Here is a 22,081-nt window from a genome sequence, read left to right on the forward strand (position 1 = left end):
CACTCAGGGATCACAACCTGGGTTGGCCGCATTAAAGGCAAACATCCTCCACGCTGCCATCCTGGATTTGACTTTGGGGAGGAACACAGTGTGCTCCAGCCTACCCCGCTCAGCCCTGCCATCTCCACCCTCTACCCAATTTCCCAATCTCTCTCTTCTCTCCTTCTCTCCTTCTCTCTCTCTCTCTCTCTCTCTCTCTCTCTCTCTCTCTCTCTCTCTCTCTCTCTCTCCCCCCACCCCCGCCCCTACAGCTTTATGGATCAGACCTGGTGGTGCAGAGCTGACGCATGGCTCTGCCCTCACCTCTCCTGGCCCTGAGTCCTGTCTCAAACCAATCTCAGAAAGCTGCTTGGTGCCCCTTTGTGCTGGAAGGTGCCAGTGCCCGGCAGCCCGTGCAGAGGGCAGGTGCGTGGCCAAACCCCAGCACCGCTGGGTCTGAACATTCAACTGTCTGCCCGGGAAAGATTCCATCCGACCCCCACAGAGGAAAAACTGTTCATCGATTTGGTGAGAAACTTCTCCTATAGAAACTCGGCCCACAGGAGGGAGGGAATGTGGAGAGCTCTAAGCCCAGCCAAGCTACTCTCAGGCATTCTTCCAGGGGGCGAGGCCCCAGGGCACAGCCAAGCCCAAATCTCCCAAGGGTGAGAGTGACAGCCCCCAGCATCACAGTCACCCCCAGTCTGAAACACCCCCCCTAACAGTGACTCTGAATCCAGCAGCCCCAACTGCCCACAGTGAGTCAGTTGTGTTGGTCCCCAATCCTCTTACTTGAGGCTGGCCTTTTCCCTTACAAGAGGCTTCCTTGAGTCCAGACCAGCCTCCCCCGCCCTGAGGCCTAAGTGGACAAGGGCCCCCGATTCCCACCCCCCAGCCCCCATTTTCAAAGAGCATCCCCCAAAAAGCCCCTCTCAGTCCTGGCTTCTGCAAGGGCAGCGCCTTCCCACCAGCAGGATGCCACACCACTGGGGAAGTGTGTGTGTGTGTATGTCTATGTATGTGTCTGTGTGTGTATGTTGGTCCGCATGCATGTGCGTGAAGGCTCAGCTCGTCTATTAGATGGCGTGCATGTGCATGCGTGTGCATGAAGACTCGGCTCACCTGCTCATTCACATCGTCCATCCAGAGGCGCAGGGTCTTCCGGATGGTGGGGTAGCTGTTCCTGCCCCCCTGCTGGGGCCGCAGCAGCCCGGCCTTCTCCAGGTTCTGTAACGTCAGGATGTGCTCGTAGCCGTATGTCTGCCAGAGAAGTTGGGGAGCCTGCTAGATCTCCCACTTCCGAAGAGGGAGCCAACATTTTCATTCTCATTTTGATACTATTGATTTTGAGTCATAGCCGGCAGCATGCAAGACAAGTGCCTTACCCCTTTCTAGCTCTTGGTTTGTTGGGTTTTTTTTGTTTGTTTGTTTGTTTTGCTTTTCAGGTCACACCAGGCGATCCTCAGGGGTTACTCCTGGCTTTGCACTCAGGAATCACTCCTGGCGGTGCTCTGGAAAACGTATGGGACGCTGGGAATCGAACCAGGGTCGGCTGCGTGCAAGGCAAACGCCCTACCCGCTGTGCTATTGCTCCAGCCCCTTTCTAGCTCTTTGGACCCCACATTTTCACTTTAAAGTCAGAATGCATGGGCCCAACGTAAGGAAGATAGATGACAGTGTACTGAAATAACTGAGTAAGAAAAGGAGGCCAACCACACCTCCTGACATGCTATTGTCCAGATGTCTCCTTTGTTTTGTTTGCTTTTGCCCCACCCCCACTTCCTGTGCTCAGGGATCAGTGCTGGTGGGGCTCAGGGAACCCATATGGGTGCCGGGGATCGAGCCCAGGTGGGCACATGCAAGGCCAACTGCCTTTTTGATAAATTTCTTCCTTGGCAAATGAGTCACTTAGAAACACTGACCTGGAGAATTTCTCTTTTGTAATAATCCAGAACCTTCTGCTTGACCCCACTGTTGCACACCGACTGCAGGCAAATGAGCCTGAGCACCTTGATGAGTGGATGCTTCTGGACGATGCAGTCCTCCATGTAACTGTTGACCTAGAGTCGTGGCAGATTCATGTGTGAGAGCCGGGTCTGGGCCTGCAGTCCTGGGCGTTCCCCGGCCCCTGAGAGGCCCAATCAAGGAGAGGCTGGAGATTGGCTCACGCTCCTGCCCACACTCCCTGGACAACCTAAGCTCCAGGGGCTACGGGCGGGTGCAACTGTCCCACTTGTCAGCAACACCTGAGCAGCATCAGTAAAGTAGCAGGGACTGTGGGGAATTTGGGTGCTTGCTTGCTGCAAGTGAGAATGCGGGATTTATTGACAGGCAGACAGGAAAAGGGATCATATAACCCATGCTCTTAAATAATCCGTGATGGGCTTCAATAGTCTTGGGCTTCAGGGCTGGGTCTTGTTTCTCTGAGGACAGCAAACAGGAATGGAACACATGCGCGCGCACACACACACACACACACACACACACACACACACACACACACACCACCCCCGGTCAACAGAAACCTATCCCTTGGCAGAATCTCTTTCCGCACATTTTGCACTGCCCTGACAGGTATATAGGCCAGACACAGGAATCAAAGCGATTCCTTTCCTACCTCCAGTTCTGTTTGCCAATCTCGTTAACTATCGGCTAAAACAGTTTTAGTGTTCACGTACCTGATCAGTGTCTATTCCAGACATAAACTCCTGCTCCACGGTTAACTTATCAAAGAAGTCTTCAGATGCTGAAACATAATTAACACACGAGCAACTCAGAAGTGGGATAAATGCTCATTTCTCCCAAAGGCATGCAAAGTAGCAAGCAAGCACCAAGTTTAAGTCATCACAAGGAAGGCACATTCCAGAACAGAGAGGCTGACAGCCTGTGCCCCGAGGTGCGCCTAGACACAGAGCCCCAGGGCCTGGGCCCTAGCAGCTTCCCCTTCACACTAATTAAAGCAATTTCCCAAGGGCATTTTACTTTGGTTACTTTGGGGGCCACTCCCGGTGGTGCTCAGGGATCACGCCTGGCAGGCTTCGGAGACCATATGGGACTCCGGGATCCAACCCGGGCCGGCTGTGTGCCAGGCACTGCAGTACCGCTCCAACTACAGTTCCTTGCCACATCAGACTGAAACCAACCTCAGCAAGTATTGCCAGGTCTGGCGAAGCAGTGCTGGCACCACCCAGAGCCTGGGAGAGTCCTGCTGCACCACCTGACCCCGCAGAACCCAACAGTCACACTCGGAACATTCCTGTGAGGACACAGCGGCTGGCACAGGGAACAATGCACAAGTGAAACAGTAGCCGGGACCCCCAGAAGTAGCAGGGAGCCAGTGACACACCCTGAGCCTGAGCCCGGGGCAGGGCACTCACTCGTTACGTCCCTGAGGAGCTCGGCGATGGAGGTGTGGTTGGCCAGGGAGCCCCATGTCACCTGCATGTGGGGTAGCTGGGAGACAATCTGCTTGATCTCGCCCACCGTCTTGACATTGTGCCTTTCCTGAGGGAGGGGAGAAGGTAACGACAGTACTGGGGACAGCACTCAGGGCCTCGCACACCTGTGTGTGTGCGTGTGCGCACACGCACACACACAGATACACGCACACACACACACACACACACACATACACGCACACACACACACACACACACACACACACGGGGCATGCCCCAGACACAGCCAAAGCAGTGCTGGGAATGCACCCAGGCCACCCACCCTCCCACGCCCCCCACACACACACAATGTGCCCCAGCTCCAGCCCTGGTTGCCAAGAGTGCATTTTTAAGAATTTGGGTCTTTGGGTTGCCCAGGGCATGTTTGAATCACGTGCAAGGCAGTGCCCCGGCCTTACTCCTGGCCTGGCACTCAGGGATCACTCCTGGCATGCACCGGGACCACATGGAAGGCTGGGGAGTGAGTCCAGGTCAGCTGCATGCAAGGTAAGCGCCTTACCTGCTGTGCTATCACTCCGGCTCCTCCAACTTAATTTTTAGTGTGAGAAATGGACACAAAACGAATTAGACTATAACCAGATCCCACAGCCACAGGAAAATAGAAAAGGCAGGTTGGTGGGTCCAGGTACTGCGACAGCCACATCCTGCAGCACTGGGAGACCATGTGGACGGGAGGGAGCCCAGGGCCCACGCAGGCCACACCTGACACTGCATGGTTCCTGCCAGGGATGTGGAGCTCAGCAAACTGTGCCTTGAAGCCACAAAAGCTAACGATCGTATAGCCTGAGACCTCAACAATAGCAAATCAAGTGTAAAACGTTTACTGGGTCCAAGCTATACAGTGTGGGAGGCGCTTGCTCAGTGCCCGGCCTCCCCACAGAACCCCGAGGCCTGCCAGGAGCCAGCCCTGAGCACTGGCAGCGGGAAGGGAGGGAACTGGACACCATGGCGAGCTCGGAGCTGGAACAGTGAATGCCTGACACTTCTTATCCATAGCTTTATAAGTCACGGTGAGGAAATAAAAAATTGAGGAACAAAACCCAAGTGAGACAAAAGCAACTTCAGAAATACAACAACCATGGGGTCAGAGTGACAGAACAGTGGCGAGGTGCTTGCCTTGCATGCGGCCAGCCTGGGTTCAATCCCCAGCATCCCATGTGGTTGCCTCAGCCCACCAGAAGTGATCCCTGAGCGCAGAGCCAGGAGTTAGCCCTGAGCACCTCTGGGTGTGCCTCCCCTCAAAAAACAAACAAACAAAAAAAACCCAAAGAAATACAAATACTGATATAGTGGAGATAACTCCTAAAAAAGATGAAATCAGGAAATCACCCTTCAAGGGAAAAAGTGATTTTTAAAAACTTCCCCCAGAGTTAAAAAATTCAGCTTCTATCATTTTACTGATTCAGGTTTCAAAAGTGAGCTGAACCCAAACTAAATGAGCAGCAGGAGGGCGCGAGGTGCTAACGAAGCTGGGGGCCGGGGACTGTGCTCTCATTATCACACGCCTTCCCAGCCTGCTCCGGCTGAACCCGGATTCCCTAGATGCAGGAGCTAGTGGAGATGCCGCCACCGCCAGCAGCTGGGAGGAAGGTGGGAGGGACAGGGAGTGCAGATGATGACTGGCAAAGGACCTGACACCAGGAGAGGGCCTGGCACCACCTTTCCCCGGGCGCCCACAGCCCGCCTGCCGCCTGGCCCCAGGCCCCAGTCACCTCAAAGGCGGCCAAGATCACCTTGGCCTTCTTGCTGAGCACGGCGCCCACGGCGTTGAAGTTGCGGTCTTGGATCTCAGCGTAGAGCTCCTCGGCTGAGTTCAGCGGCAGCTTCTTGGACTCCGTGGGCAGGTCCTGCCCGTCACCCTGCCTCTTCAGGGCGAATTTCTCGGGTAGCAGCTTTACATGACCTGCACGGGAGGGGACACCCAAGTGAGACTCCAGAGACTTCCTGTCAGGGGAGAGCACTGGGCTTTGAGTCACTAGATGCGCACGAGCGTAGGACGCTCACGGTTTCCACTCACGGCTTCCCTGGCCTGGCCCGCGGGACACCTCCTGCCACTGCCAGCCCGAACTGAACTCAGGATGGGGCCACCCGAGGAAACATGCCCCAGGGCGGCCTAACTGCAGGTCTGTCCTGCTGGCGCATGCAAGTGCATGCCGTCTATACCGACATTTCAACAAGCCAAGAGGAGCCCAGGATGGGGCTGGAGTGATAGCACAGCAGGGAAGGTGATTGCCTTGCACGGGGCAGACCCAGGTTCGAGTCCCAGCATCCCATATGGCCCCTGAGCACCGCCAGGAGTAACTCCTGAGTGCAGCACCAGGAGTAACCCCTGTGCATTGCCAAGTGTGACCCCTGTCACTGTCCTCCCATTGTTCATCGATTTTGCTCAAGCGGGCCCAGTAACGTCTCCATTTTGAGACTTGTTACTGTGTTTGCCATATAGAACACGTCACGGGTAGCTTGCCAGACTTTGCCATGCAGGCAAGATACTCTCCAAAAAAGAAAAAGAAAAGTCAAAAGAAAAAGAAAAACAAAAACAAAAACAAGATCCCAGGAATCATTTCAGCATGGAAGTTTGCTTGAGGGCGGGAGACAGCTCTGACGGCTTCTTTCCTTTCTGTTTCCTTTCTCTGATTTTGGGGCCAAACCTGTCAGTGCTCAAGGCTTATTCCTGGCTCTGTGCTCTGGGCTAATTCTTGGCAGTGACTGAGGGAACCATATGCGGTCCTGGGGACCAAACTCACCCTAACTGCTGCACTGCCTCTAGCTCCAAGTTGGTTCCTTTCAAAAAATCATCTCCTCCACTTTCAACACAAATCCCGACGTGTCTACACACAATCAGCTCCACTGCTGTGGGTCCAGAGAGACAGGTCATCGAGGGCAGCGCACGCTCAAGTCCAGCTGTCTGTTCCTCTGAGCACTGCCCCGTGAGGGCCCTGAGCACTGTGGGGTGGGTACTGAGAATCATAAAGCAACAACAAGAACTCCTGCCTCAGAGAATGTGGGGAGAGAAAGTGACCGACGGAAGAAAAATACTTCTCGGATGCTTTCCAAATCCTAAGCCCCTCGGAACAGCCCGGGCACCAGCGTCTGGAGACAGCACGCCACGGTGGCCGCGGGACCCGGGGCCTGAGCATATGCTGAGATACACGAGGTCGGCCAGACCTCGCATTCCAGCTCAAAGCAGAGGGGCAGCCGCTGGCCCAGGCAGCCTGCACGCAGCTCCTGCACGGGCCTGCCATCGCCCTCGGTCCAGCCACGGGCGCAGAGCTGGGGGGTTATGGGGAAGCCCAATTTCTCCTTGTTTTTCAGATTTCTCTTAATTTTTTCTTTTTTGGGGGGGTCACACCCAGCAATGCACAGGAGTCACTAGTGGCTCTGCACTCAGGAATTACTCCTGGTGGTGCTCAGGGGACACTCTGGGATGCTGGGAATCGAACCCGGGCTGAGCCGCGTGCAAGGAAAATGCCCTACCCGCTGTACTATCACTCCAGCCCTCTCCCTTAATTAAATGTTTCATCAGAAGTAAGTGTGTGATGTGAAGAGACTGTGAGCTCCCAAAACGCCTTCCCCCCGGAGGCACCCCACAAGCCCCATCTCTCACACCTCCGCACCAGCCACCCCAGCACCTCTGCCAGATCCCTCGAGGGACTTGCAGAAGCACCAGGAGGTGGGGACCCCTCGCACGGGGTGCTCCCGTGCCAGTGAAAGCTCGGAGCAGGAGTCTGGGGAGGGACTGTGTGTGTGGCATCACCCCCAGCCGCTGCCAGGCACAGCCCCGGTGGCCCCAGGGCCACGGAGTGGCCCCACAGAGCAGAAAATCACCGAGATCAGCCCCACAGTGACTTGGGCACTGCTTACGACTGTCCCCACAAAAGGAAGCAACTTAAGAAGTTATCCTTTGGAACAACTGGTAAAAAACAAACCGGAAACACCCCCATAATCATGAAAGAGCAGGAAAACGCTTTGTTGTGTGGAAATGCCTCCATGTGTGGTCCTGTTCTGCTTCCGTGGCCGCTGTCACTGAGCCACGCATTCACCACTGCAGTGACATACACACTAACACACACGAACACACACACACACACACACACACACACACACACACACACACACACACCATCGCAATCCACTCTGCGATATCCAGCTTGGCACACTGGACAGACAGCACTGTCTGGACTTGGCCAACACTCAGCAGCTGCAGGGCTCTGTGTCCCCAGAGAGACCCCATGCAGTTAGCTGCATCCCCGTCCTTCCAGACCGGGGCTCTATCCCCAGGGCTGTTTCCCCAGCCCCCGGCCAGGGCCACTCCTGAAGTCACCGGAGTTAACCCTCTTTCAGCCTAGGGCTCCCTGTTCTGAAGAAAAGACACAATCAGACTGTGGGAAACTTCTCAGACTGTATCCCAGCAGGAGCTACTCCCAGCTCAGTGCTCACTGGATGAGGCAGGAGCGTGGATGGAATCGAGCGCTGGCTGTGCGCCTGGCACTAGCCCCGTGAGCTTTCCTAGCCCCCACTCAGATCTGAAATGCTACAGAATCTAACACCCGGGGCCAAAGTCCCCTGACCTCAGACCCAGGCACCCCTCAGAAACGCTCTATTCCTCACGCCTCCCTGGGCGGCCTGAGCAGCGGGGCTGCACACCGCATGGCCCTCTGCACAAGGCCTTCGCCTCAGTTTCCCCGATGGTGTCCTGGCTCGAGCTCTCTTTAACCTTGGGCTGAAAGTCAGTGCCTGACATTTTCAAGTATTCTGACTTATACACAAATGCCACACCTTTAAAAACAGACACTTTTGAGATTGATTTTACTCAGCTAACTTATTAGTAAATGATGTCGCTTCACTTACTGTTCTGGAAGCCATAAATTTCATCGACGAGTCCTTTGTATGTCAGCTGAGTCGCAAGGGGCGTTAATGAATCCACATTTCAATCAAGCAACAATAGGTTATCAAAAACAGGAAATATTGAATTCTGACTTTCTGTAAACTCTCTCCTCATCCTCATCATCATATTGGCCACTTGCTGGGAACAAAGTACAGAGTCAGGGAGAGCCTTTTTAGCAATGGGCGGATTTTAAAATGAAGCTAAAAAGACCCCGGCAATCCAAAATTTAAAAATAAGGCGGAAAAAAATGGAACAATAAAATAAAGCAAGATAGGCCCGAGACAGTATGGTGGGTAGGATGCTTGCCATGCAGGTGGCTGACACAGGTTCAATTCCTGGCACCACGTAAGATCCCTCAAACCCTGCCAGGAGTGAGCCCCGAGCACTGCAGGGTATGGAGAGGGCGGGAGGAGGGAGAGGGCGAGAGAGGGAGGGAGAGTAGGGATGGAAAAGAAAAGATAAAGAACAGAAAAGAGAAAAGGAAAGAGGGCTGGGAGACAGCAGAGGGGCCAGGGGTCACGCCTTGCACGCAGACAGACTCATTTGGTGGCCCGAGCACAGAGCCAAGAGCACTGCGAGGTGGAGCCCCAAACCCCACCCGCAGGAGAGAGGCCTCTCTCCCCGCCCCGGCTCACCCTGGCGCACTCGCCCTTGCCGAAGATCTAGGGGATGGTCCCGTACAGGCCAGCAGCTTCATCAGGCCCTTGGTCGCGTGGTACAGGCCCGTCTGGTCGCTGTCCAGGCAGCACTCCTGTGGGAGAGGGCCCGGCGCGTGGGCACAGGCTCTCAGTCAGCACCGAGGCCTCAAGGCAGCATCTCTACTGGGGGCAAGCATTGCTGGGCGGGCGAGGAAAGGCTGGCCTCCGCCTGCCCGCGTGACCACACAGCAGAACACTCTGGGCTTGTGGAAGGGCAGGCAGCCTCTCCCACATACAGCAGCGAGTGTCACAGGGGACAGCAGGAGGGCAGCCACGGTCTCGGAGAAGGGCCACAAGGTCCATTTAACACACAGACAAAAAGAAACATCTTTGGCCCAGAAAGAGCAAAGAGCACGCACGCGCCGCCCAGCCGGGTGGTTCAGCAGGGCTGACAGAGCACACATGGTCCCCAGCGGGGCCTCAAGATCTCTCCTGTGCCTCAATCCCTTCATCCAGCAAGTGCGGAGAGCAGAGGAGGGAAATCACGCAACGCGCTTCACCTGCACTCCACCTGATGGGGCGGCACTGCTGGTGCCCATCGCGGGACTCTCTTTTTATCTTTTTTCTTTTTGGGTCACACCCGGCAATGCACTGGGGTTACTCCTGGCTCATGCACTCAGGAACTACTCCTAGTGGTGCTCGGGGGACCATATGGGATGCTGGGAATCGAACCCGTGTCGGCCGCATGCAAGGCAAACGCCCTACCTGCTGTGCTATTGCTGCAGCCCCTCATCGTGGAATCTTTGACCCTGTCTAAGGCAGCAGCCAACAGGCGTGCACCGCAGAGGCGTGAGGACGAGGGGTGCAGACTGAGGGCGGGGTAGAGAGGGAGACCTCCCAGAGAGCCTGGCACAGATTGAGCATAACATCCCCAAAGATCATGTAGGATGTCTCTGCCAAGTCTGGGGTGCAGCCTCACACTTCAGTCCAAAATATCCTGGTCGGGATGTCCAAAGAGTCCTCAGAAAACGACCAGAATCTCCGCATTGGAGCAGAGCAGAGAGGAAGATTCAGTGGAAGGAAAGCATTAGGGGGCCTCTTTCAAACTGCTCAGGGGCACAGGTGACTGTTCAGAGTGGAAACTGTGTCTGCCTGCGGACAGCTAAGCCGGCTCCTGCCCGGCCCTGCCCAGCCCCGAGCACCCAAACAAAACATTCATTTTGAAAAACGGCGTATTACTACAGAGACACCTCTAACAACTCCCACCCGGCGAGGCTCAGGGGATACCCCTGGCTCTGCACTCAGGAATTATTCTGGTGGTGCTTCAGGGACCATATGGGATGCCGGGGATTGAACCTGGGTCAACTGCGTGCAAGGCAAATGCCCTCCGAATGTATATAGCTCCAGCCCTTGCAATTCCTCTTTAACAGCCACTAGGGTCATAACTGGTGGTGTGTGGGTCCCTCCTGCCCTGAACTCGGGGCTCCCCAGGTGATGCGGGCTCGGGGGCCGTTGTGGCTCAGGGCGAGAGAGAAGGCATGAATGCAGCATCCACGGGCGGATGTGGGGCCCGTGGCAAGGACCTGTCTTGGGTCTGTCTGTTGGGATGGCCTTGCCCCGCCCACGCAGGGCCAGGAGCAACCCTGGGTGTGAACGAGACAGCTCCTATCCTCAGCTGGGGTGACCAAGCCGCTTCCTCAACGCTTCTGCACTGCTGACTGGGAAAGGGAGCAGAGGGGCCGCTCCCAGACCTGCAATGGCTCGGATGGAAGGCAACCCCTAGTCCTGTCACCACACAGGGGCAGGCTGGCCCGTACCCTATTACTACAGAGGGGCATGCAGGCCTGTGTCCTGTCACCAAACAAGGCCATGCAAGCCCCTCCCTGCTTCATGACTGGGGTGGGGAGAGACCATCGGGGAGCCCAGGAAAGTTCTGGATTTCGCAGGATGAAGCCCAGAGACGTGAGCAAACCCACAGGGAGCTGGGTGACAACAGCCCAGAACCAAAGCGAGCCCCAGGTTCTTTCTCTTAAGGTGCTGCTGAGACCAACATGCCGAGGGGAAATGGGGCCTGGAAATCTGGTGATGCACCTGCGTTCTCGAAAGGTCGTGTCTTGAGACCAGCAGCAGCAGTACCACAAATCAACTCACACGCCCAAGGAATGCAGGGAAATGTGGTCGCGTCTCAAACACACCTGCACAAGCTTCCAATGATAGAGGGCGCAGAGGGCACAGACAGGCACTGGGAGCGTTGGGGCCGTGCACGGGTTCCGGCTGACTCCCTGGCTTGGCACTGGGGGTCATACCTGGTGGGGCTTGGGGGACCGTATGGGGTGCCAGGGAACAAACCCGGGTCTGCAAGGGACAAGGCAAGTGCCCTACCCACATTACTATCTCTCTGGTCCAGTACGCTGTTTTGAGAAGACATTATCAAGCTGATGTGTTTCCCCCTTGCATCTTCCCCTTCATTCCGGTATTTATTTTCCCTTTCCCTCCCTTTCTTGCTGAGGCTGAGGGTCGCACACTCTAGGTGGTGGTTACACACTTCGGGGGGGGGTCCCCACTCGTTCTGCCAGAACTCCAGCCATGCCCAATTTTCCCTATTTCCAGTGAAGAATGTGCCATAGGAAAAACATCTGGGTGAAAACTCAAATAAATCAATGCTTTTGGGTCTACAGATTATCTTAAGGCACTCAGCATGGAGAAACCTCACCCCACAGAAGAAAGAGCCAGAGTTCTGGCCCGGGCGCCCCTAAGAGCCAACCTGACACTTTGAAAGAGAAATTTTTCAGAAGTGCTCCCTGTCATAAAGATAGTAAACAAAACATATAAAATCATATTTGCAAACAAAACACAACCTTTCAGAAAAAGACAATATTTAAAAAAGAAAAACTCCGGGAACCAGATAGATAGTATAGTGGGAAGGTGCTTCCCTGGCATCAAAGAGTCAAATATGGACCCCTGAGGACCCCCAAGAGTAACCCCTGAGCATCATCAGGTGAGGCCCCAAGCAAAAACCAAAGCAAAGCAAACAAATAAATCACTTATCACTTAATCACTTAATCCCCGTTATTCATCGATTTATTCGAGCGGGTGCCAGTAATGTCTCCATTCATCCCGGTTGCGTGCTAGCGTAGCCCAATGGTATCTGTTCGTTCTAGCAACATGCAGAGCCTTAAACCGATCATTTAGGGTCTTGACGAAGAAGTCTGACCATCTTATAGGTGGGCGTCCACGTGATCTTTTGATGTCTCGTGGAATCCAATCAGTAATGGCTCTAGTCCAGCGGTTGTCTGTAAACCTCATTACGTGTCCAGCCCATCAGATTTTTGATGTCTTGGCAAATGAGACAGCATCCCTGATTCTTGAGCGTTGATGAAGATCAGAACTCCGGATTCTATCTCTCATTTGAGTGAATCATGATATTCCAAGCATAGTTCTTTCGATTCCTCTTTGAGAGACCCGAATAGCGTTCTCATCCTGTTTTCGTAGGGTCCAGGTCTCTGAGGCATATGTTAATGCAGGAAGAATAGTGGAATCAAAGAGGTGTGTTCGTAGCTGGAGGTTCTTTGTCCTTTTAGTTATTTCTTCAATGCTCTTGAAGGCATTCCAAGCCGCTCTCTTCCTCCTGCGCAACTCAGGTGCCAGGTCATTCATCATGTTGATTTCTTGACCTAGGTATATATAACCGTTGCATTCGGAGATGGTGGTTCCGTTGAGAGCGAATGGAGTGCCAGGAACTAGGCTGTTTCTCATAAACATTGTCTTCGTAAGATTCAGCTGTAGTCCGACCTTTCCACATTCACGGTCAAATTCGTTCACCTTTGTGCCGCGTGGCTGATGTTTGGTGTTATTAGAACGATGTCATCAGCAAAGCGGAGGTGGTGTAGTTGCCGACCATCTATCTTCACTCCCATGTTTTCCCATTCCATCGTCGCATGATGTTCTTGAGGGTGGCACTGAAGAGTTTTGGTGAAATGGTATCACCCTGCCGAACCCCTCTCTTGATATGGATGATTGCTTCTTTGTAGAATGGTGAGATTTTGGTAGTGAATCCGCAATAGAGCTCACGAAGGATCCTGATGTATTGAGTTTGTACGCCCTGATTGGCTAGGGCTTCCATGACCGCTTCCGTCTCAACAGAATCAAAGGCCTTCTTTAAATCAATGAACGTTAGACAGAGCGGCATCTTGAACTCCCGAGAGACCTCAATGAGCTTGGTTATTGTGTGGATATGGTCGATGGTACTGAATCCTTTTCGGAATCCAGCTTGTTCACATGGTTTTCCTTCACCTAGCGTTCTGCTAATCCTATTCAGGATGACTCGAGTGAATAGTTTGTAGATGACAGACAATAGGCAGATTGGGCGATAGTTGCCAATGTCGTGGGTGTCTCCTTTCTTGTATAGTAGTACAGTCCTGCTGGTTTTCCATTGGGATGGAACCTTGCATTCAGACAGGTAGCGTGTGAAGAGTCGAGCCAATGTATTGATGAGTACTGATGGTAAGTTCTTCAGTTGTTCAGGTCTGATCTTGTCTGGACCAGGTGCTCTTTGTTTCTTTACCGACGAGATGGCATGTTGGATTTCGGAAGGGAGAACATTGGGAACGACATATCCATCATGTGGTATGTGGTATGTGGGCAAGTGGATGTGGCTATTAAAGAGATCTGAGTAGAAGTCATGAATAATCTTCTCCATTGCCCTTCTGGAAGATGTGATAGATCCATCATGATGTCGGAGGGCAGTCATCTTGGTTTTGTAGTTGGTGAAGGACAGGCGGGCATTACGAATGTTTTTCCCAGCTTCTGCTGCATCTACCAGTACTGCAGCTCTCCTGTTTTTGAGGTCATCCTTGATGGCTTCTCTGCACTGTTTTGCCAGTTCGGATGTTCGCTTGTGGTTGCCTGAGGCATGTGCCAAGCCACGTTGGCGAATAAGTTCAAGAGTGTTCGAAGAAAGACGGTTTTTTGTGGTTATCTATCTCTTGGCATTCCTTGCACAATCATGGAGGTGCTGAATCATTCGATGGTATTCCTCATCAATGTTGTCAATGACGGCATCTTCCCATGTTGCCACAATAGAGCCAAAGAGCTCCCAGTTGGTGGTTGTTCTGGGAGTCCTCTTCTTAAACCTTGCATTCTTTTCTCCTTGTTCTGTGAGGTAGAATTTTGCACGAAGAAGACGGTGGTCTGATCCCGTTTGGAATTTTGGGACAACAGCAACATCGGTTAGGCAAAACCGCCGATTGAATATGATGTGGTCTATTTCATTGTGGAACCGTCCATCGGGAGACTCCCATGTCCAACGTTTAGATTCAGCCTTTTGGAATTGTGAGTTACCATGGAAGGTTTTGGTTGACATGATGAACTCAGACAGTCTGTCACCCTGTTTGTTCCATTCCAGGCCATGGGTTCCGATGTGCAGTTCATCGACTGATCTTCTTGGTCCTATCTTGGCATTAAAATCACCGACAATGATCTTGTAGAAGGTGTGATCTTCTTTATAGAACTTCTCCAGCTCCATGTAGAATTTCTCAGTTTCTCTTTCACCATAACTGGATGTTGGTGCATAGACAGCAAAGATAGAAACTTCCGGTAATGAGCCACATTTATTCAAGTGTAATCGTCCGATTCGGGTTGTTAGGCATTCGAATGAATCAATGCTCATGACTAAGTTTGTATTGACAAGGATACCAACACCAACGACGCCTCTTTTATCACATGTTCCAAGGAACAGTTCTTCTCCGGTGTCGAAAACAGCATGATGGGATTGATGTCTTCTCGTTTCGGTCAGACCAATGATGTCGTACTTGATCTTTCGCGCTTGTACCATAAGGTCTTCAATGGATGCAGTAGATGCCAGCGTACGAGCATTAAAAGTACAGACAATCATTTTTGTTTTTCTGCGTTTTGGCAGCCTATGTCTGCCTTGGTGTTTTATCAGCCTCTCCTTCCATATCCTTCTCGACTCTGCATATTCAGGGTTAGGGAAATGAGATCCATTTATTACTGGATTTGGCATATCAATTTGGTCTATTAGGCATAGACCACGGATAGCTTGCCAGGCTCTGCCGTGTGGGTTGGATATTTAAGGTACCCTGAAAACTTAGAGAAAAGTAAATAATGTTCGCGGCCGCGCGCTCCCGGGAGCTTGTTGTGATAATCTCTGGATCCTGGCCGTTGTTGGGTTTACACGGCAGTTGGAGGGTGTAACTGTCTAGCTACTGACAGGTCCAGTCCCAAACCGTGCAGGCTTGGAGATCTCAAATAAATCACAAATAAATATGTGCTGAAAATAACCAGTAGGAAATGGGCTGGGACGGGCGTGTGGGAGAAACAGAATTTCCCGCACACCCTGCACCCAGCCCTGAGGTCACACTGCAGAACCTCAAGAGTTTGAATGAAAAATGTAAGCAATTTTATTTCTAGAAAATGAAAATGTAAGAGAAAAGTCTTCAGGTCTTGCCAAGACTCAATCAAGGGGAAAGGCGAGTCATGGAAACAAAATCACTCACAAAGGGCTAACTGGAAAAACGCAGTGACAGACTTGACTCTTTCTGGCTGGAGCGGCCCTGCCTTCCACTCTCAAAGCTTCCTCCACAGCCACAGTGAATTCAGGGTGGGACGGGCACAAGGACAAACATCGAACAGCATTCGATGTTCAGAATGTTGAGTATTCAGTAAGGGCAACGACAATTTTAAGCAAATTTGTTGGAACAGGAGGTTCTCCATAAGCAAGAGGAGCAGCGGCCGGAGAGACAGCACAGGGGAAGGCGCTGGTCTTGCACGCAGCCAATCTGGGTTCTAGCCCCAGCACCACATATGGTCCCCGAGCATGTGCAGGAGTGATCCTTGAGCACAGAACCAGGAGTAAACCTTGAGCACTGCTGGGTGTGGACCAACTCCCATCTCTCCCCAAAAGGAAGAAACTGGACACTTCCAGGAATCACTAAAATGCCAGTGTGAGTGTCACCATCACAAACGAGGCAGAAACGAGTGTCAAGTTCAAAGGGCAAACACTGAACTTACTCAGAAGGCGCCCTCCGACTCCATGGAGAGAAGGTCCCCATCGAAGGGAATGAGGTCCAGGCTGTACTCCTCCCTACGGATGAAGGAGCCCAGGACGCCCAGGTCCTTAAGCCGCTGCTCACACAGCAGGCTACGCCGGGGCACAAACAAAATGTGGAAATCTCTTGTGGGGCCACGTCTGTCTTCACTGCAAGAGAAGGACTGTGCGTTGTCCCGAGGCCCCGACGCGAGGACTGCTCCCCAGGGCCCCACCTGTGCCTGACACACAGTGGGCTCTAAAGAGACGCTTATCAGCTAAACCCCCACTACTGACTCGGCCCAAGTTTTGAGTTTTCCTGCTCTCTTGATGTGATGCTTTTTCTGGAAACCGCTGACCTGTGCTCTGCCAAGGGGCAGTGCTGCTTCTCTTGGGCCATTGATGGGACATGCAAACTCTCAGGGTTGGGGCTGGAGCAACAGCGCAGCGGGTAGGGCGTTTGCCTTGAACGCGGCTGACTCGGATTCGATTCCCAGTTCCCAGCATCCTATATGGTCCCCTGAGCACCACCGCAGGTAATTCCTGAGTACAGAGCCAGGAGTAACCCCTGTGCATTGCCGGGTGTCACCCAAAAAGAGAAAAAAAAACCGCAAAAACCTCTCAGGGTTATTGCAATGGACATCTGTTTCTTGCCGAAAAAAAAAAAATGTTTCTATTTCATCAAGCGATGTCTCTAGGAAAATAAATGGTTGCTTCACACCATGCCCGATCTTGCGCAAATACCCCGCATGCTTTTAAGTCCGTCCGTAGGGGCCACGTCGATCAAACGTAATGCAGACTGGGCTGGTGCACTTCCTCCATAAATGCTGCAGCATTAAATTTTAATCAGCTTCTCCTGACGTTGCTTATGAAATTTGAGCATATGGTATTCAGTACTTGAAAAAGAACCACTAGCTGTTTTTCTTTTTATAAAAAAATCTGGGTCCTTCTACTGAGACAGGCCGGAGCTTCCTACTGTCCTGAGAGAGTGGGTTTCTGTGGTTTGCCCTGCCTCCCCAAGCCTCAACCCACAAAGTTTCCCATTCTCTATTTATAGTTTTTGGGCCACACCTGCAGGTGCTCAGGGATAACTCCTGGCTATGCACTCAGAAGTCACTCCTGGAAAACTTGGGGACCACACTGGGTTCCGAGGATCTATCCTTGTCTGGCTGCAGAGTATCCTACCCCTGACCCCCCATTCTCCTCCGACACACTCTCACATCTGTCCAAAGATCCACTTCCTAAAGCGCTGGCAAGCAAAGGTGTCCTGATGAGCACTAAAACCACTAGAGGAATGATTCCGTATGGACCAAGCATCAGTTCTGAGATACCTAAGCACATTTTCAGCAATTATATCCATCAGTTCTAGCCGGGGTCTGACGAAAAAAATGATATTCTTGACATCCGCTGCTTGCAAGCGGCTTCCTTTGAGTGTGAACATTTTCTCCACCTCATGTTCCTAGCAAAGCACACATACAAATGGTGAACAGAACCCCTAAAGCTTAGCAGCCGACCCAAACACGGACATCACTGCAGGCAGCCAACCCGGGTTGGATTGCCGGCCTCCCACACCGTCCCCAAACACCACCAAGAGTCATTCCTGAGTGCAGAGCTAGGGGTAAGTCTGAGCACTGCCAGGGGTGGCCCAAACCAAACAGACCAACAACAAAAACTCAGGTGTTCTAACACTCCCACTCCAAAGCACAGTAGACTTAGTGTTGAGTCAGAGAATGCAGGGGTTACGGTACATGCCTGACACATGACTGCCAACTTCGCCCCCTGGCACCACAAGGGTCTCAAGCATTGCCATGTGCATCCCAAGAGAGGCCACTGGAGTGGCCTGGGATATCCCTGCCACCACAGCGCCAAGCTTCATCGAACTGCTAAGACTCACCACCAGGAGGTGCCCAGGGGCAGTGCTCAGGAGACCTGGGGCTAGGGAGAAAGTAGAGTGGTGAAGGTGCTTGCTTTGCATTCAACTGACCCGGGGTTCTATCCCCAGCACCCCATACTGTCCACTGAGCACTGACAGGAGTGATCCTAAGTGCAAAGCCAGGAGTAAGTCCTGAACACTGCCTGGCACGAGCCCCCAAATAAAATTCAAAACCACTTTAGTATAAAAATTTAGATTCCCCAAAGGCAGGTGTATAAATTCAGGCTGAAGTAACCAATCCTGTGTCTGAAAAACTTTGAGCCACATGAAGTAACAATCAGAAGACATGCCGCTCCGTCAAGGAGAAGAGGGGGGTGCACACCCACCCTTGAAAGGTCCACTGAAGGCTCCTATGCTGCCCGAGCCCCTGAGTTGCTTGTGCCCATGTAGCCGAGCAAATGCGGTGCGCGCAGCTCTCCTTGAGATGGGGACTTTTGTGCTTTCCTTTCTAATGTTGGGATGTGTGTAGGGGCTCTCTCTGTCTTTGGAGAAGCCCACGGTCTCTCCTGAAATGTTACTCTCTCTCTCCGCTGGTCCTCTTCCTAAAGGTAACCAAATAAAATGTTTTTTTTTACTTCAAATAAATAAACAAAAGGTCCATAACTTAGAGGCCAGCCGGGTATCCTAGAGGAAAGGGCTGTTCAGATAGAGAAGGGAGCACCAAATAAAGGATGTTTGGAGGATCCTCCCAGGAGGGGAGATGCATGTCGAAAGTAGACTATGGACTGAACATGTTTGCCACTCAATGCCTCTTTTGCAGACCACAACACCCAAAAGGAGAGAGAGAACACAGGGGATTGCCCTGCCACAGAGACAGGGGGGATGGGGGGATGGGGGTGGGAGGGATATTATCCATGGTGGTGGAAAATGGGCACTGGTGGAGGGATGGGTATCTGATCATTGTATAATTGAAACCAAAGCACAAAAAATTGTAAATCTACAACTTTAAAAAAAATAAAATAAAATAAAGGGAAAAAAAATAAAAAAAAATAAACAAAAGGTCCACAGAAGATAAAACATTTACCACTCATAACAGCGTCAGTGATTCTAAAAACCAGACAGCTCTGCACACCACTTACTCCAGAAGTGGAACATCATATTACTCTTGCTAGAGTCCAGAATGACAGTTTCAAAAAAATAATAATAACCAAAACCTTTTTACCTTTAGAAGTGAGTACTGTGCAATCAAGCCAAATGGTCCTGTGAGATACTCATCTCAAACTATTGCCTGCGGGAGAGAGAAGCATCCCATTCTTTTAGTAAAAGGGATTTCAATAACGGCCAACAGCAAACAACAGTCATTTGCAAACTCTGGACAAACAAAACTTGCTGTTAGCAATAGCTATCCACACTCCTATTTTGTGGCCTGAAGAAAAACAGCGTCAGGGCAAGGGGCGCTACTGGCCATGGAAGCACATTCACTGTCATCCACAAAGAGTGTGTATGCAGTGTCCTGGGGTCAGACTGGGGTCATGAACCCCGTGGGTGAACTGCCAAGGAAACCGTTCAACCCAGCATGTAACAGGCGTCATATAATCCAGCATCAATCAAATGAAAACCTCTCGTCTAGGTATCCCATAGGTATCTTAATTCTGAGAGAGTATTTGGAAAGCTGGGACAATGTCAGGTGCCTCTGAGAGAGTCAGGCCTCCAGCTGACCTTCGCCTCTACCTAGGCAAGGATGGTGTCACTGGGGGCCAGGACGAATGCCAAGCGGCCTGTGAGCATTTCGCCTGTGCGACACCAGGGTCCTTTTTCCCCATTTGGCGTAACTGATTGGACGAACCGTGGAGGAACAGGCAGCTGGGAGAAGTGGTACCCAGGGTAGCATGCAGCGCCACCCCGCACACGGGGACAGCGGGGAGTGCCTGGACGCGGGGCTGTAATCGTCCTGCTGAGAAGGACTCAGGTCACTCCCATTTTCCTTCCCAGAGTCAGGCCACAGGGGCGGGGAGTGCAACGCCCCCTCTCTCGGGGCTGCCAACTCTGGGTGGCGCCCCCAGACCCAGAGGCCGCCACCCGCCCCGGCTGTCAGCTTGCTGCCCGCGCACATGTCCAGGAACTCGCGCAGCACGTTCAGGTTCACCCGCCTGACCACAGGTGCGTGGCCTTGGCTCCACTGGGCCCCGCCGCCACGTGACGCCGCGGTCACGTGAAAATAGTGACATCACACCCCCTCATCTCCCTCCATACCGCTAGGGGCGCCGGGGGTGCCCCACGGAGCCAGGGCACAGGCTTCCGAGACTCAGCGCTTCCCGGGGGCTGTACAGACCCCCCAGACCCCCAGCAGAGCAGGGGCACAGCGCTGCCTCTGCTCCCTTGGAGGGACCCTCCCGGGAAGCTGGGGACGGGGGAACAAGGGCGCCCTGGTGTCATCTCCCCTGCACTGCCAGCTGGCCTTGCGAGGGCTTGTTCCCCCCCCCTGCCCCACCCCGGCTCCTGGGAGCGGTCTCAGGGGGTCCTCGGGTTCCCCTGGCTATCACCGGGTCCTGCCCAGTGAGGGACCGACCAGCAGCCCCAGCAGGCCGGTGAGCGACTCGCTGCGCCCTCTGCTGGCCGCTGTGCGAACTGCACAGGTGCGGGGCCCTGCCGGGCGGGGGGGGGGGGGGGGGGGGTCCCGCCCACCAGCACCCAACAGCGCCTTGCTCAGGCCGCGTCCCCCCGTCCCGAGGGTTCCCTACCCGCCCCTCAGTGGCCGGCCCGTGGCTGCGGAGCCGCAGGAGGTGGCGCTGCCCGCGCAGCGGTCCCTGGGGGGCCTCCGGCCGGATGCCTGAGCTCTGAGGCGCCAGGTGGGTTGGCGGGGGCCGGAGCAGGGCCCGCGACTCCCGGCGGGCGACCCCCGGCGCCCGTCTCCCCGCGCGGGGCGGACCCCAGCCCCCGGCGCCCATCGAGGCGCACACCGAGGCCACGTGACCGTCTTTCCTGGGGGCAGCGGCGGGCGGGCGGCGGGGAGCGCAGGGCGCGCGAGTCCTGGGCCGCGGGCGCGGACCCCCGGCGCGGGGGGGTCTCAGAACTGAGGCATCTGTCCGCGGGGCTCTGGCGGCGGGGGCGGGGGCGGCAGGACTGGACGGCAGCCTGGGATCCCGGCCCCTCGGGCGGGGCGGGCGGGGGCCCCTGGCGTGCGGCTTTGGGTCTGGGTCCAGCGGTGGCGTTGGGCTCAGGCTTCGGGCTCCTCATCTCCCTCGTGGGGGGGGGGGCACCCTGCCCAGCGCGGTCTAGGAGATGGGGGTCAGAGGCGACATGGGCGGCCCGCACTTGCCGGCAGGGGGCTGTCCCCGCTGCAGCGCCCCCGCCCCAGACTCACCACGCACCCCCTCGCCTGCTAGGGGGCACCCTCCACTCCAGGTGGGAAAACCCCCAGCCAACTGAGCCTCCTAGGGCCCGCTGGCCAAGGACTGCTGGTCACAGGCCCTGAGGGTCCTCATGGCCCCTGGGGCCTCGACTTCGCTTCCTGTGCCAGAAATCAACCCAGAGAGAGGCCAGTGCACAACTGCCCTAGAACCCCCGCTCAACGGCTCCCAGGACTATTGCGGGGGGAGGGGCCCAGGCTTTGATGCTTACACAAGTTTAGTGAAATTTTACTGACTATGAGGGAGAAAAAGTTTGCCTGTGTGTACATGCCAGAACCAGCGTATCATTGTGTCCATTTGAATTTAAAGAAACAAGTTAATACCTTTGCAAGATGGAGAACAGAAAGAAAAAAAAAAGAACTTGTTGCAGCCCCACCCCACCCCCCCAAAAAAGAATTCTTTTAAACACCTAATCCCAGGAAGAAGTGCTATTTCTTGAATAAATTATTACCGAGCAATGACAACAATTAAAACACACACAAAAGGACGTGTGGGGGGGAGCACAGGGTGGGGACGGACGTTCAGTCAAGACTGGGCAATGCCACAGCCTGGAAAGGACATGAGAGGGGACAGAAGTGTGGCTCGTGGGATGCATATTGGGAGAGAGACAGAGGTGCGTGTGAAGTGGGGGATCTCATTAAAGTCTGGGGTCCAGGACAGCAGTGGATGTTCGTGTCCTACTCAGTGTTTCGAATCTGTGTGCCTTGGGGATGGAGGGAATGTGCACCCCTGGGAGAAACTGGGAGGGCCACTGGGTATTCCCTCCAACCCACCTTGCGGCACTGGGTCATGC

At 53.7% G+C, this 22,081-nt stretch overlaps 1 pseudogene; it reads right to left on the bottom strand.

Annotated features, from left to right (window-relative positions):
• Positions 1-20,826, bottom strand: part of LOC130038915 (vacuolar protein sorting-associated protein 33A-like) — a 31,280-nt pseudogene extending 10,454 nt beyond the window's left edge.
• Between the last annotated feature and the right edge of the window lie 1,255 nt (positions 20,827-22,081).

This window comes from Sorex fumeus, unplaced genomic scaffold (assembly GCF_029834395.1).
Source record: "Sorex fumeus unplaced genomic scaffold, SorFum_2.1 ptg000081l, whole genome shotgun sequence".
Lineage (NCBI taxonomy): Eukaryota > Metazoa > Chordata > Mammalia > Eulipotyphla > Soricidae > Sorex > Sorex fumeus.